The sequence below is a fragment of the Perca flavescens genome, chromosome 19, assembly GCF_004354835.1.
Source record: "Perca flavescens isolate YP-PL-M2 chromosome 19, PFLA_1.0, whole genome shotgun sequence".
Classification (NCBI taxonomy): domain Eukaryota; kingdom Metazoa; phylum Chordata; class Actinopteri; order Perciformes; family Percidae; genus Perca; species Perca flavescens.
The window spans coordinates 8,178,376-8,193,344 of record NC_041349.1 but is presented as its reverse complement, the minus strand read 5'-3'; positions in this window follow the sequence as shown (position 1 = coordinate 8,193,344).

Here is a 14,969-nt window from a genome sequence, read left to right as displayed (position 1 = left end):
TAATAGAGAGATAAAATCAGATTTCAGAAGTGAAACAGACAGGAGAGGTCAAGAAGTCACAGGCCTACACATTGGACCAACCCCCAATGTGAGTATAACTCTAAAAGCATACATAACATACCAATGCAAACCAAACATCCAATAAAGTGGGTGGACAGGTGTGTGTGCGTTTGTGTGTACATATACTGTATTTCTCAACTTATGTGAGGTAATGTAAGACCTCTCCAGTTTTGCTGTAGAGGTAGACCAATAGTTGTTCTCCAGTGCCCCAGGATGTCTTGCTAAACCACACCAGGTTAGCGGTGTCTAGCTTGACACAACTCTCTCCTGCCCAGATCTGAAAAGAAAGAAAACTTCACAGATTCACCATAAAATTATAAGACAGTTGCAGAAACCCTCCACTATGCACCATCTGTCAACTGAATGAAAAGAAAAAATGTCACGTTCCATTGTAGTACCAAAACATAGAAGCATACGAGGAAACTAATAGCAATGAAAACTGCTGCTCAGTTTGTTCATAGGCGCGGGAAGTAGGGGTGCTGGGGTAGCTGCAGCACCCCCTGTTGGTGGCAGCACCCCTTGTTGGCGGCAGCACCCCTTGTTGGCAAATTGCGATCAAGCCCGTATTACCCAATGGGCATTAATCATTATGGTGATAATTATCCAATCAGAATAAAATACAATTTGTTTAATGTAATGATTGGAAGGCCGCATGCACTGTGTAGATTGGCTAAAGATAAAGGTGGGTGGGCATAGAGCAGGTTGTTTACATCGCACTGATCCAATATCAGCTTTCTAAGAACGCGTTGAGATTGAAAGAGTGGAATTAATTTGTAACTGATCCCCGGTCAGATTGGGTTGCATCAGCGAGTGAAAGTGTGGAAAACGGAGAGAAAACGGAGAGAAAACGGAGAGAAAACGGAGAGAAAGCGGCTTGTCCCGCGAATAAATAGCTTTTTAAAAAGAGCTGGGAATGACGAAGAGGAGGATGTCGAGGAGCTTGCCAACGTTAGCTTGGAAGAATCGCTGCCTTCTACCAGCTACACTCAGCCACAGCTAACGGTGGCTAACGTTAACTTTAGCGAAGTTGTTGTGGAAAAAGACAGGGATGACGCCGGCGTTCATCAGCATTACAGAACAAGGTAATGGCCCCTCAGGTACCATCATCTCTGAAGACCCTGCACTACGGGGACCGATTACAGAGACCGTCCGGGAGGAAGTTATACCCAGAGGGATATTAGCCTTTCAGAATCGGCGGCTAAATGTCCAGCATCTCGGGGGGGACGAGGCTGGCGGCAGAAAGACCCGCTCTCTCACTAACGAGGCACTGACCCGACACCTTTACAACGGTGAAACGGTACCACGGGAGTGGATTCTAGATCACTGTCCACCGGAGACATTTGTTGCGTTGCCTGTAAAGTGCTCCCAACACACAGCAGCGCATGTGTAGTAGGGGTTAGCGAGCTGCTGAGGGAGGATTTGATCTGCGACTTTGCAAAGAAAAAGACAAGAAATTAGAACTTCTAAAAGGTAAGAGCTATTATGCTATCTGTAAATTGACTAGGCTAATATAATCTGTTGTGACCGTGTGACCAGATAATGTACATATTTTGTTAAGTTTATTGAAATGCCATGCATATCAGACGTATTGCATCATAATTTTGTGATGCTGCTATAGGCCTGTGTGAGACTTAGTGGTCAAGTGCAGTAGCCTATATGTTGGCTTTTGCAGTTTGTGAAGTTGCAGCTGACTAAGTGACTTATTATTTTACAACCTGCACTCAGCTGTGTTGTGTGATGGCATTGTTGTATCTTCAGTCAATCACGTTTCAGAATTACTATTGTGCTTTCTGCTTGGGTGATTTTTAGTGAATATTATATTGCCATAGTCTTGAGCCATACAATGCTTTGGTATGATTTAATTAATTGTAACATTGTCTTGTGATGTGTGAGTCAGATGGCAGTACTTGGTTTATTGAACTGCAGTACTTGGTTTATCAGCTGGACTAGTCATTCATCTTTTTTTTTTTTTTTTTTTTATTCGATAGTGACAGTGGATAGACAGGAAAGGGGGAAAGAGAGGGAATGACACGCAGCAAAGGACCGCAGGTCGGATTTAAACCCGGGCCGCTGCAAAGGAATCTTTTGACCAGTAGTGATTGGCATGTGATTTAGTGCCCATTTAGTTCGCACCGTATGTAGCGTACTTCATGGAGGGGGGGGAAGAAGGCAGAGGTAGAGTCGTTCTGCGCACCCCCCCGACAGCACCCCGCCGCCCCCTGCTGAAAATGACTTCCCGCGCCTCTGAGTTTGTTTGTTGAATTTTTATTTTTCACTGGATCTCAATTATGTTTGAAGCTTTATGAGCCTGATATGATTTTCAGTCACACAAAGTCTCCATGCAGGGGAAGAGGGAGAGTTGGATAGAAGAAGAAAAAACTCACAGTGACAGTCTTTCCAGCCTTGAGTTTAAATTTTTGCTCGAATTGGTATTTGATAGGTTTTTTGTTGTTGACATGTACATGTAATTCCCAGCCTCTCAGTGGTTGGTCCTGCAGGAGGAAAATATGTGAATGCATTTATTCATTTATTTATAACACTTTTCTAGTTGTAAAAACTACTCATAGCGTTTTTACAGGTACCGTTCATGCAACAATAATAAACTGGTAGCCGAGGTTGCCATACAAAGTGCTACCTGCTCATCAGATGGCATGCCAATAGCACAGCATCAGGAGCAATTTGGGGTACAGTGTCTTGCCAAAGGACACTTTTACATGGACTCGAGGGATGGAACCACTGACCTTCCAATTTGTAGATGAACACTCTGCCACCTGAGCCACAGCCGCCCTTATTAGATTTATGATTACATTGGTCTATATTGATGACGTTACACTTTTGGGGTTGTTCAGGTGCCGCCGGAAATTCCGTGGGATGTCCCTCATTTTAGGTTTGATGTCCGTCCCCTTCCTCTTTCTTTGTGTTGGTATTTCAAACTCCGGTGGATTTATGAGGACTATGGTTAATTGCTCCTCACATCTCTTCAGGGTAAATCCAGACAGCTAGCTAGACTATCTGTCCAATCTGAGTTTTCTGTTGCACGACTAAAACAACCTTTGAATGTACACCTTCCACCAAAACAAGTTCCTTCCCGAGGCTATTTTGCAGAGGCAGCATCATTAGCACTGCCCAAGACCATTGTAATTGGTTTATAGAAATGCCAATAAACCAAAGCACGTTTTTCTCCCATCCCGAAATGCTGTGTGGATTAGCCAGACCCTCCTAGGTCTGGACATGCAAGACTATGTATATATTGGCCATATTTAAAAACCTCCTAAGTTTCTAATCAGTCTTTGTGGTTTTATTTTGTTAATGTAGAGTAATGCATGAGCTCATACACTGATACAAAGTCCAGCCTCACACACCAGCATTACCTGATTCGACTTGTTGCTGAGACGGACATATGTTCCCTTCAGATCGACCTCATCCACAATGACGCGTCTCGTGGCTGAGTCCTGACTGGCTGGGCTGGTCAAGGTGTAATCCAGGGACTTACTCTGAGAACTTTCATGGTCTTGTACTTTCTGAAAGAGACAAAACACACACAGAGAGAAAAGTGGCTTGTTGAGTGTCTGCACTATAGAAATTAAGAAATCGCTCAAGAATACCTGTGTTTTTGCATGAGTAAAATAGTGCCTATGGTTGATAAAGGTCACTAAGAGCTCGGCCTCAGTGCATTAACTATCTGTTTTTCAATATTTTATATGTGCAAATGAACTAAAATTTAAGCAGTGAAACTAAAAAAAGTAGATAAATAGAAAGAAATCATGTGTTAAGAAGGTACAAATAAGAACCTTATTTTTGTTATTCTTTGTCTGGTCTTGTTTCTCAGCTTCCTCTTTCTTCTGCTGCTTTTTCTCACGTGTTGACTTGGAACATATATTCCAGTTAAGATGAGAGAAAGAAAAGAGAGATATGAAAAGCAGTACAATAAGAGACATGTTTCTTTTAAATCATTTGAGTGTAATGTGAGTGAACACAGTGACTAATATGAAAACACTAGGACCATCAAAAACAACGTCAAACAGCCATAAAGAGTAATACAGTCCATTAATTCTCATTCACAATCACTAGAAGGTTGATGTAAATTATACAATACACAACAAGGCATCCTGATTGACCTCAGAGTGTATTGTTAGACTTATATCAGGATTACTTACCAAAGACGTGGACTGAGCAGCTTTGTCCTTTGATTGGTACGAAGCAGAAAGAGGTAAAGAGACATGTTCTTATATGGAAGCAAATCAGTAAATATACAGCACAAAGACACATGAATCAGACTCAAAAGTACTTTAGATCTGGGTCCGGTTTCCTAAAATAATAATAAATAAAGTAAAGTAAAATACAGAGATTGATTTCAAGAGAATAGCCTCCTTGGTCTTGGATCCTTGCATGTCATCCTTGATACTTTAATTTCCCATCTTCAGAGCCTGCTGTTCATCTTCATTTATTTGCCTTTCATCATTGAGTCAAACCTCCAACAGTTTTATGCCCTTTCCATTTCAAGACTTAAAAAAGTTTTGTCACTGTCAAATCTTCTCTGATGTTTGCTTTCATCCTCAGCTCTCTGTCTATCTGAACTGTGCCTCTTCTGTCCCATCGGTTAAAGCTGCTCTTCTTACTTCTTACTTTCTTTGGAAACACAGATCCTGTTTCTTGATTTAAGTTTTTTTTCATCCTTCCTGCTCTAATCAAACTACCTGATCTTGTTATTTATTCCCTTCACTAAAAGTAATGTCCTATTTCTACTTACAGGTTTGATCTTATTTTTTCCATTTCCTTTCAAAGGCTTCATTTCTTCTTCAGTGACACATTGATCTTCAGTTCTGTTCTTCTTCTTCTCTTCTCCTTTACCAGTTTCAGATGTAGCGCTTCTCTTGGTCTCTGTGTTAAATAGAATAACGTGTACACACGTTTACATTTATTTTAGGATATCACAAAGAGACATTTGAGTCCATCAGGTATTAGATAAATTTCACCGATAGCAAATAAAAGTACTGCTACATGATTTTTGCATTCGACAACCAACGTGATACTGGTGTTTTGATCAAATAATTTCTCTTTTTACACAATTCATGTCACTATTCCCTATACAACCTGCGATAATGACTTAACATTTCCAAAATACTGCAATTCATTTGTGACTTACGGATTATGTTTTGTGTCCATTTCCACACAGAAAAGAGAAGTAACGATATAAACAGGATGACTAAAACAGCCAAACTAACAGCCAAACCAGTGATGGTAGAAGAAGAATTGGACTGGAGCTCAAAGAAATCATCTGAAATTATAAAACACAGAATATCATTACATTTGTATAAAACTGGAGCTCAGGTATTTGAAACTAAAATGGTAACCAGTATAACAAATGATCAGGTTTACCTAATATAAGCATTTCTGTCTCTCTGGTCTGGCTGGTGTTCTTGTGCTCGACTCTACAGGTGAAGCTGTTGCTGTGTCTCTTCTCCACAGTCACTCTGCTGCTGACAGTATAGAGATCATCAGGACCTCTGACTGTCTCTGGAGGTCCAGCAGGGAGGAGGTTTCCCTCACCGTCCAGCCACAACACCTCAGGCTCTGGATACCAGCCTTTAGACTCACACTGTAGAACTGCTCCTCCTTTGTCAGTCCCTGCTAAACTGATGACTGGTGAGGAAACAGCACCTGATAATCAACAAAAGGAAAAACAAATGGCAGTGCTGTACAACTATCTAATGACACAAGTGTTGAATTCTAAACCTTCAATGGCCAGAATGGTGCGTTAGGAATAAACAGTGTTCAAACCATATTAATACTAAAATCCTTTACTGGCAACAGTGTCTCACTACCAGTGCGTGAAAAACCAACGCTTGGTCAGGAGCCTTTGGCGTTAGATACTGACGCAAAAAACTCTCCTTTAGATGCAGGGGGCTTTCAATTACTACTCGCTACCGTTGTCACAGCACCATAGTCGAGCACCTTCTCTGCCCGGTGAGTCCCATACAGATGCTAAACGGTGCCTTTTTTGTTGGTATCCGACGCTGAGAGCCACTGACCAATCGTCAGTATTTAACGACTTCCGAATGAGAATGTGTTGTTCCTGGAAGTGTGAAGATTGAGTGAAACATGCACTTACCAACATGTAGTTGAACAAAATACTGCCTTTCCAGTGCTGGAATAAAACATCTGTATGTTCCCCGATCAGCGAGTTTCACTTTGGACAGTTTCAGTGAAATGTTTCCAGACGTCAGCTCATCGACGAACAGCGATGTTCTTCCTTCGAAGGATTTGTGTTTTTTACTCACAAGTTCTTTCCCAGAACGCCACACATGGACAAATCTGGGGTTCAGGTCAGGCCTCGTCCACTCCAATGTCAAGTCAGTAGCATCTCCCACAGGCTCCAGTTGATATGGTAAGATGATGTCATTACCAAGTGTTGCTACTATTGATGAGCCAATCAGCTGAGATTGACCTGGAAAAACAGATGTGTTTTATATTTCTAAAGGAAGTACATCAAACTATAAAGGAAGGAATCTCTGTATATCTGTCTGTTTGTCCTCCGCATCGCTTGAGAAATATCGGGCAAAAGGCCAACCACATCATATCATTGTCACGGCCTGAGAGATCTGAACGTGTCAAGATTCGACAGCTACATTGAATTTGCAAATTCCTGCTTACATGAACAGGCTCCTCAGGCTCTCTGTGACATGGTGCAACCATTATAGGCCAGTGGATTGTCCACTAAAAACACAATTGCAGGAAAACCACCTTTGACCAAACATCCAGATGGATTTGTCTTGTATGTTTATGTGCTTTATGTATTTTAATATGGCAATGTTAAATGTTTATTTTTATGGCTGTTTAAAAGCCCTTCTAGGGATGGGCATTGGAAATAAGCAATAGCTATAAATGCTGTGATAGTGTACATTGGAGATTTGTTGCACAAATGTCTATGTCGTAGTATCTGTCCCTATTCAAAGAAACATGAAATGGAAATGGAAATAGAATTGTTTATCTGATCTACTTCACACTTGGCGGGTGTATTGTTAAGTTTTCAAGAATGCTGCATGCACAGCCTGAATCGATACAGCACTAGTTTTGTTAACTCAAATAAGACCAAGCGCTAATAACAGAATCATTTTTGTTTCATCATAAAAGTTGCAGTGTCACAGCTTGTTGTTTTTCATCAATATTTTTTGACAGTGTAAGAAAAAAACAAAGAGCAACCCTTTTAAATTGCCTTCAAACCAATGCATTATTGGGATTCTTTCTTGTTAGAATCCAAGCCTTTGTTGATAGTAAATGGTAGACATAGATAGGAAAAATTAAAGCTCTGGTGGTCACCCCATAGTAGTGACTTATTGGTGACCTAATAGTGAACTATGAAGATTGTAATTGTGTGTAAGTTACCTCTACAGAAGTATGTTAGGAGAAGAGTGAAAAGCAAAACACGGAGTATTCCGAGATGAGGATCAAGGCACTTTCCGTCTGTGTGGAAAAGCATCATGGATCTCTGAAAACAGGGAGAAACCAGTGATAACAGTGTTAATTTCCAGGGACAAATTATTTTGCAATAATTATGTTTAAGTAAAATGTTTGTCAAAAATGAAGTTATAAAGAAGTCAATCTGAGTTATAAACTGAACATCACACATTTGAAAACAAAATCTTTATCGCCATCTTCTGCACTCTACAGTAAGTTACACATCGTTGGTTTACAAATCTTCTGAGGCTGACCAGTTAAAATTCATTCATATTTATATTCTTTCTTTAGTTTCATCCTCTCAAACTACATCTGTTCTTACTTCTATGGTGACAACTCTAAAAATATTTCCACTGTCATTTTTACTTTCACTCTTGTCCCACAGTTTGTTCTCTTGTGTAAATCTGTGTGCATCGTTCTGTAAAAATCCCATTACATTTTCACTTTAGTAGCTCAAGACTTCAAATCATTCCATAGTGAATGTGTGTTTTGAAACTTAAAGATCATTTGATATTTTAGTTATGCTAGAACTCTTTCCGGTACATTAATCACAATAAATACCCTCTGTCTCAGTTTGATGTTAAAAACAACAGGTGTCCAGTTAATATGCTCACATTTAAAATTTCAAGGCTAAAACAATTCAATTATAATTAAGACTGCATTTGAATGACATTTTGCGTCTGCATGCAATTTTCCTCTGACACAAAACTATGAAATAGACTTTTTATCTGCTGTTATCTGTTCTAATCTGAAGTTGTGGTTGAGAAGTCAGAATGCAGACCCACTTGTTTTAATTTATTTTATATTAAATGTTAGACAAAGACCACATACCTGTTGAATGTTCCGTGTGTCACTCACATCATCTGACTAGGTGGTGGCCAAAGTCTGTAAATGATTGACAGGCTGTCTCACAAAAGTGCTCCATGCTGTTTATTATTATTTTGCAAATAAGTAAGAGATTCATTCATGTTGCACCATAGTGTTATTAATAAAAACCATGAATAAGTTTAAGTTGAGTTAAAAGGTACATCAAGAATTGTTTTTTGTATAGAGTGTCTTTGTTTATGATCATCTTACCTTTGGACTCATTTGCCAGGTAACTGGTTATAAAATAATCTATTGCAATAAAATCTATTGCAAAGGACCATTAGTAGGCTATTTGTTTTAGCAACTTAGGATAAGGACATAGTTGTTAAGGTAGATTTTAAGGCAGCTATTTCACTGCTGGTGGCAGGACAGGAGTTTCCATAGAATCAGTCTTCTCCAGAACCCTACATGGTCCCTGTTCAGCCCATTTGCAGAGTTTGACATTGATTAAATTGGACCTTCTCCATCAGATGTTAAACTGGCAGCCTATGGTAACTCTGAGTTGCCCATTATTTATGATATTTATCCGGCCCCTTGCAGATTTAGATCCGGCCCATATATCAATTTGGGTTCACAATAAACTTTGGCCCGCCTAGTTGTGCGCCAAACCAAAAACCCAGGAAAGTGTTTTTTAAAATGCAGAGTGGCAGAGCTGATTGAGTGGCCATGCTCCTTGACCGACTTACACAGACAGAGAGGAACGGGGAAGACACACAGCCATTACGCATCTGGTGCAAATCCGGGGTAAGTGATCTCAGGGTTTAGGAGATGATAAACGGGGGAAAGTAGAATGGCAGTTGTGAAATTTCAATAAAAACATGCACAACTGATTTTGCAAAACCTCAGAGAGTTTACAACTGTTACTCTGTAAATACAAAATTAGTTCTTTGTTAATATATTATAAAGTTGCATTTCACAGAACAAATATAAAAGCATATTTGGAAGTTGATGTGTGTTTTAAAGCAAATATTGATCATAAATGTACATCAGCATGATTGAACAATTGTTTATTAACACATGCACAACAAAGACAATAAATGAGAAAAGTCTGCCGATTAAATACTTGGAGTTCAACAGAATTGAAATCATACTTCTATTTGTCTTTTTATCTCTTTATTACAAAATTCTACATTGGCTTGCCTATATACATTCAATGACAGTTAAACAAAACAAAACAGAATAACAAAGATCTTTAAAGATTTAATACATTCAATTCAGATAAAAATGCAAAAAAACATTTTTGAATTATATTTTGTCTTCATAATGAAGAGTGTTTTTCAGTAACTGTTACCACAATAACAAAAACGTAGCGTTTGATTTAATATTTATGGCGTTCTTCTTTAGTTGATTTCAGATTAAAGAGAGATGTGACATCATGGTGACAGAGCATCACTACAATCTGTGTTTTTACAGGAAGTGCTGAGTCGTCATGTTTCTGGTGTGTAACCTGTGTTAATGTGATCATTTTGTCCATGGTGCTTTCTGTTGCTAATCGCAGCAGCTAAATGGGAGATTATTGTAGTACAAAAAAGGAGCAGAAAGGTCAGGTAAAAAAAAACTAGTATGACAGCAGGCTAATTATTATTATTATATCTTCCAGAGACTATTAACTGAGTTAATTTGATCTCTCCCTTTTGGTGGTGAGGGTGAATCTTAATTTGTCTCCGGGGGTCCAGGACTTCAGGTCCCTCCACGTCAAATCAATGGGATGATAATCCTTAGCATAACCTGTGACAGCAATCTGCAAACATGCAAAGATCAAAGACTTAAAAGCAGAGTTATCCAACAATACAATCATTATTTTTAATAATCACCATTATTGTTGTTATACATATCTTTTATTTCAACTGAAACTCAAAAGAGGTGAAAGAAAGAAGAAAATGATAAAAATGCAACAACATAAAGTGAGGAATAAAATGGGACTCACATTGACAATTTGTTAAGCCTAGAGCTTGAATGTTTTCGGAAATGTGTATGTGATGGGTTGTGTGTCGTTGATCTGCATTTCTAAATTCCAGTCTCCCAGTTCTTGGTCCTGCAGGATGAAAATCATGCACGAGAGTTAGGATGACAGAGAGAGAAATGAATGTTACTGTTAAAATAGTGTGTTATTACATTGCTGCAAGTCATTTCATTATTTACATGAAAACAAGAGAACATTGATTTTGCGATAAACAGCAGATTTATACAGTTTGTTCCACACACACAAACATTACCTCTCTGGATGTGTTTCTGAGATGGATATATTTCCCATTTCGCCCAACCTCATGAACAATGACAGGTCCTGTTGCTGAGCTCTGATTGGCCGAGCCCGTCTTGTCCTTCTCAGACTCAGAATCTTTATGCTCCCTCACTTCAACTTTACTTTCATGTACCTGCGAGAGAGACAACACATACAAATTAGTCATTCAACACTAATTAACTAGCTAACAGACCGATCTGTGTCCACTGTGTGTCAGCAGTAGATTACTACAGGAAGTGACAGTCTGACAGAAAACTGTTCAGCTGCTGACTGAGATACATGTTGTCTTTCTACTAGTGAGTTTTGTGTTAAAAAAATATAATTAAATATTATCTCCTACATAGGAGTTACACAGTTTTGCCCAACCCATTCTCACTCCCAACTCAAAACTGTAAATACTGACGCTTGCTCAGTTGGACGGTATTCATTTTAGGTCATCCTCAGATCTCAGACTCAAACAAAAGGCCTCAGCATTAGAAAAAACACTGTCAGCCTCAGAAAAAACAGCCTCAGTGTCAGAAAAACTTCTGTCAGCCCCAGACAAAAACCCTTTTCAGAAGTTGTCAGAGAAAACATTGCCCAGATGAGGGAGCTGTTGACTAGCTTTCTGAATTAGCTAAAGTAGTTAGCAGATTTTACACGGCAGTTCATGAATTTTGTATTTTTCTTTTAATCAATCTTTATTGAAAGGAGTGGATATACATCAGGAAACAACAACTTCTGTACATCTTAAGAGTCTGTGCTCATAAACGAGCCAGGGAGTTACTAAAGGAAAGAAATCAAAACAAAAAAACTGACTGAGGTCATATGATCCAACAACTTTTTTGTTTGTACATTCAGATATGGAAAACATGTATTGTTTAATATTGGAAACCAGCTCCAAAAAGTTTGGCTTCTTTTTCAAGAACTTTGACTTATGTAAATAAAATTTGGTTGAAATAATTATTAAATGTATCGCATGATACTCTGAATAAAACTTTCTATCATATTGAGTGAATCCAAACAATACATTCTCCCAAAATAATGTGAATTGAGGGTAAATATGAACAGCAATAAAATGTGACAATCTGCTCCAAAGTCTCTTGGTATATTGGCAAGACCAAAATAAATGTACCAGTGTTTGGTTTAGTACAGTTGATATTAATGACTTTTTTCATTTTCTGCAGGTAATGGTTAGTTGGGTAAAATCTGTGGAGCATTTTGAAAGAGATCTCTTTAACTTTGTTGGTTAAGAAAAACCTGTGTGCCAATAGCCAAACCTTTTCCCAACAAATCTCTTCAACATATGAAGACCAGTACGATAAAGCAGTGGGTGTACTCTTAACGTCTTGTTGAAAGAAGAGTTGACGAGTTGCCTTATTCTTTATTTATTTTGGTCTTGCCAATATACCAAGAAACTCTGAAGCAGATTGTCACATTTGATTGTTGTTCATCACACCCCCAACCGGCCCCGTCAGACACCGCCTACCAAGAGTCTGTGTCTGCCGAGGTTTCTTCCTAAAAGGGAGTTTTTCCTCGCCACTGTCGCAACAGCCACTGCTAATGCTTGCTCTTGAGGGAATTACTGTAATTGTTGGGGTTTTGGAATTTACAGAGTGTGGTCTAGACCTACTCTATCTGTAAAGTGTCTCGAGATAACTGTTATTATTTGACACTAATTGAATTGTTCATATTTACCCTCAATTCACATTATTTTGGGAGAATGTATTGTTTGGATTCACTCAATATGATTGGAAGTTTTATTCAGAGTGTTATGCGATACATTAAATAATTATTTTAACCAAATCTTATTTACATAAGTCAAAGTTTTTGAAAAAGAAGCCAAACTTTTTGGAGCTGGTTTCCAATATTAAACAATACATGTTTTCCATATCTGAATGTACAAACAAAAAAGTTGTTGGATCATATGACCTCCGTAAGTTTAACAAAATATTGATATGAAGTTTTTTTGTTGTTGATTTCTTTCCTTTAGTAACTCCCTGGCTCGTTTATGAACACAGACTCTTAAGATGTAAAGAAGTTGTTGTTTCCTGATGTATATCAACTCCTTTCAATAAAGCTTGATTAAAAAAAAATACAAAATTCATGAACTGCCGTGTAAAATCTGCTAACTACATTAGCTAATTGAGAAAGCTAGTCAACAGCTCCCTCATCTGGGCAATGTTTTCTCTGACAACTTCTGAAAAGGGTTTTTGTCTGAGGCTGACAGAAGTTTTTCTGACACTGAGGCCGTTTTTTCTGAGGCTGACAGAGGTTTTTCTGAGGCTGACAGAGGTTTTTCTGAGGCTGACAGAGGTTTTTCTGAGGCTGACAGAAGATTTTCTGATGCCGAGGCCATTTTTTCTGAGGATGACAGTGGTTTTTCTAATGCTGAGGCCTTTTGTTTGAGTCTGAAACCTGAGTCTGAGATCTGAGGATGTCCTAAAATGAACACCGTACAGTTGCTCTCAAATAACCCTTTAGCGTCTGTTTTGGACAAACAGGCCGAGGAGCAGCTCGACCGCAGTGCTGTAAATTTAAGGAGTATGAAGAGAGACAATGGTAGTAAGTAGTAGGAAAGAATGAAAGGAGGCTGGTTGGAGTGGTGGATGGGTGAAACAACATAAGACTTTCACCTAAAAGCCAAATTGACCTGACCAATCTTTTTGACGCATTGGGAGAGAGAATGCAATTCTTTTTTCCACTTTGCATTTCAGGGCTTCCATACACAGAACAGTGGTCACACTTTAACCACACTAGCAGCCAGGATGACACATTTTACTTCTGTTAGCATGTAGCTACAATGTTAACAGTGTCAGTAAACACTCCAGTCAGCTCAGTGCTCTGCTTTAGAGTGTACTACTTTAACTGGTTTTAACCACTGACTGTGGCTAGTGTGTGTGTGTGTGTGTACTTCTCTCTTAAGCGCGCTGATCTCTTCATTCCTGCTCTTGAGTTCTTGCTTTGTCTGTTTCAGCTCTTCATTAGTGTTCTTCCACTGCATGTTAACTCCTTGTTCTCTGTCCTTCAACAGACAGACAGACAGACAGACAGCATCAATAAACAATAGACCAACAACAGTAAAATCCAACAGCTTCAATTTAATTTAACAATCTTAATATACAGTATGTGTTTACTCTGTGTGGTTTATGTTCAACATTTAAACACGCTCAAGATAAAATGAAGCAGAAATTTAAACAAAAGAAAATTCACAAATAAATGGAAATAATATCCATAACAGATTAACCTTTTTTATCTCCAGCTCCTTTTGAAGCTGCTCCTGCTGGTTCTCACTCCTCGGCTTCTCCGCTTCATCCTGCTTCTGGGTCAGGATCTGGACAGCTTCCTCCCTCTTCTGCTGCCCTTCCTTGAGTGTCCGCTTGTTAAAAATCTTCAACCCAAACTGAGACGGGGAAGAGAGATATGAAGAGCAGCACAATAACATCCATGTTATATTCTCCAGGATCATATTCTAAATCTAATGACATACTGAGGTCAGAAACTCATGTAAGAGAAAATCAGAGTTCTCTTGTTTGACCATAAGTAATACAGTTGGGGCGACCTCTAGTTCACCCAGTTAGAGTATTCGCCCCATTTTGGCCGAGTCCTGCAGCGGCGCGAGTTCGAATCCGACCTGCTGCCCTTTGATGCGTGTCACCCCCCCATCTCTCTCACCCCCTTTCATGTCTATCCACTGTCTCTACACAATAAAGTGAAAAGCCCCCAAAAAATAATCTTAAGAAAATAAATAGTAGTACAGTCCATTTATTCTCATTCACAATACCAGGATTACTTACCAGAGACCGGGAGGCTTTCTCCTCCAACTGGTACAAAGGAGAAAGAGGTAAAGAGAGACATGTTCTTTTATTAAAGCATGTCAATAAATATAAAACACAAAGACACCCAATTAAAGGTTAAACCCTGACTACTCAGGAGCATTATACATTTCTCCAAACAGTAATGTCTTAAGGAACTTCTGTCTTGAGAAACATGGATGAGTAGGATGTTCAAAGTAAAGTAAATACAGAGAGATACATTTTAATAGTCTAACCTCCTTGATCTTGGCCTGCATGTCATTCTTCATCTTTTGTCTTTCCGTCATCAGAGCCTGCTGTTCATCCTCATGTTTCTGCTTTTCATCTTTGAGCTGCCGCTGGACTTCAGCTAGTTTACTTTCAAACTGGGAGGAGAGAGAAGATAAAGGGGAATAAAATGAGAGACATGTTTGTTTATCAAAGTTATTCTACAAATAAAGGCAGCAGTTAAAGCTGCTGTAAATAGATTAACAGGAATATAAAAAGAAATGTGTCATATTTTAAAAGGATTTTATTTTTGGTTTGGTTTTGATGTGTACATTTATGTA